This window comes from Orycteropus afer, unplaced genomic scaffold (assembly GCF_000298275.1).
Source record: "Orycteropus afer afer isolate SDZICR_OR568_19922 unplaced genomic scaffold, OryAfe1.0 scaffold00098, whole genome shotgun sequence".
Taxonomy (NCBI): domain Eukaryota; kingdom Metazoa; phylum Chordata; class Mammalia; order Tubulidentata; family Orycteropodidae; genus Orycteropus; species Orycteropus afer.
Genome location: NW_006921685.1, coordinates 4,815,912 through 4,818,346, shown reverse-complemented (window position 1 = coordinate 4,818,346; position 2,435 = coordinate 4,815,912). Strand labels below are relative to the sequence as shown.

Genomic DNA, 2,435 nt, shown 5'->3' with positions numbered 1-2,435 from the left:
CTGATTCGTTTGTTCCATATATTTTTCTGTGCTAAGATCATTTTGTTTATAGACTTTCTTATCATTTCCTCCATTGCTGTTGTTTTAATGTTTGCTATATCTTTATGATTTCCTCTTTTTTTATTTTAATTGAAAGATTTATTAATTTTCTCTGAAGTTACTGCATAATTTAATATTTTCTTTTCAAGATTAAAACATTCCAGTCTATCTTGTTATACTTTTGACTTCATCTCCATTTGGAAGTTCTGTAACTACACAATTTATTCCCTATTTTTGCTTTGTTGTCGTCCTCCTTTACAAATTGATGTCTCTATTTCCCTATTCCAATCTCATAGGTTTTACTTTTGATACTTCTATATTTGGGTTGATTTCTGGGTGATGTTATCACGTGTGCTATTATCAGCTTGTTGTCTGTTATTGTTTCTTTGCTTGAAGTACTCCTTTTAGTATTTTTTGTAAAATTGGTCTAGTTTTAGAAATTCCCTACACTTCTGTTTATCTAGAAATATACTAATTTTACCGTTATGTATGAGGGAAAATTTTTCTGGGTATATAGTTCTTGGTTTGTAATTTTTTTTTTCTTTCAGAATTTTATATATATATATCATATATGTTTTAAATTATACTTTTCCAATATATATGGGTTTGAGAAAGTGTGTGTTAAAAAGCAAAGATATTACTTGGAGGCACATGTACTTGACTCAAGCCATAGTATTTTCAACAGCCTCATAAGCATGTGAAATCTGTATAGTGAATAAAGAAGACTGAAGAAGAATTAATGAATTTAAATTATAGTGTTGGTGAAGAATGTAGATTATATCATGGACTTCTGGAAGAATGAAGAAATCTGTATTGGAAGATGTATAGCCAGTATGCTCCTTAAAAGAAAGGATGCCGAGACTTTGTCTTACATCCTTCCGGCATATTATCAGGAGGGACTAATCCTTGGAGAAGGACGTCATGCTCTATAGAATGGAGAGTCAGCAAAAGAAGACCCTCAATGAGATGGACCGAAACAGTGGCTGCAATAATGAGTGGACTCTAACAGCAACAATTGTGAGGATGTTGCAGGACCAGGTAGTGTTTTCTTCTGCTATACATAAGAAAATTGAACTAAAAGTTGGAACTGCAACAGCAATTATGTGCCTTGATGCTGTATCTGTTTATTTATCTATATTTATATATCTGTAAATTCTAACTAGAAACTCAGAAGAGTGTTTCTACTATCATCTCACTATAAAATGAAAAAACAAATTTAGTACAATTAGTCAATTTTTCCTTGACCAAGTGGCAGAAAATTTTCAAGACTAAGTGACAAAGAAAGAATTAAAACATATATCTGCTTAGCAAAAAAATATCAAAGTACAATGAGTTGAAATTCTATTTGGGAAGCGGTATAGTCTGATGAGAAGTAGTCAGTTTACATAATCCCAAGGCAAGTAGTATATGCACAATATTTGTACATTCTGTTTACAGATATTTAAGGAGGAAACAGAGCAGGGAAAACATTGTTCTTTAAACCAAGTTGTCAGTGAGAAATAACGGGAATGACAAACTTGCCACTGGTTTGAAAATGCAGCCCCTAAGACAGAGTTAATTTCCCATTTGTCTTTGTTTTAATTATCCATTCCTAAGATCATCTGAGACACTCTGGTAGTGCAGTGGTTAAAGCATTCAGCTGCTAAACAAAAGGTTGTGGATTTCAACCAACCAGTGCTCCTCAGAAGATGAGGTAGTCTGCATCCCCAAAATTTAGACCCTTGAAAACTCTATGGGGCAGTTTTGTTGTCATATAAGGTTGCTAGGAATGGGAATCAACTTGATAGCAGTGTTTCATTTTTTAAGATTTTCTCACATTCCTTTATTAGTGTATCTTTATATATTTTTAAGATGAAGCTGTAGTTATTAAAAATAATTGTCACACTTGAAGAACCAAAAACAAAACAAAAAAAAAACTTACTGCCGTCGAGTCAGATCCGACTCACAGCGACCCTTCCTTGGGTTTCTGAGGCAGTATCACTATGGAAGTACATCGCCCAACCTTCCTTCCAAGCAGTGGCTGGTGGATTTGAACTGCCAGCCTTCTGGTTAGCAGTCACATGCCTTAGGCACTATTCTATTCCCTCATATTCTACCTGACCCTCAGATTTTATATCTTCTGTCTTTGGGTTTTTAACTGTTTCAGTAGGAAAATTTTTGATTCCCTGAACTAGGTGTCAAGTGAATCACTAACTAAATTTAAAACAGGGGTGGTTTCTTTCTGCCAAGGTACTGTCAGGTGTGTTGAAAGGGAAAGGCAAGGACCTGCTAGATTATGGTAATAACCAAGTTGGGAAATTTTGAGGTCCTTCGGGAGCTCTGGTAGCATAGTGCCTAAGGCACTTGACTGCTAACCAGAAGGCTGGCAGTTCAAACCCACCAGCCACTCCTCGGAA

At 35.0% G+C, this 2,435-nt stretch overlaps 1 protein-coding gene across 1 annotated transcript in view; it reads left to right on the top strand.

Moving 5' to 3' along the window:
• Positions 1–2,435, top strand: part of LOC103198635 (sulfotransferase 1E1-like) — an 18,649-nt gene that overhangs the window by 15,286 nt on the left and 928 nt on the right. The gene's annotated exons all lie outside the window — the stretch shown is intronic.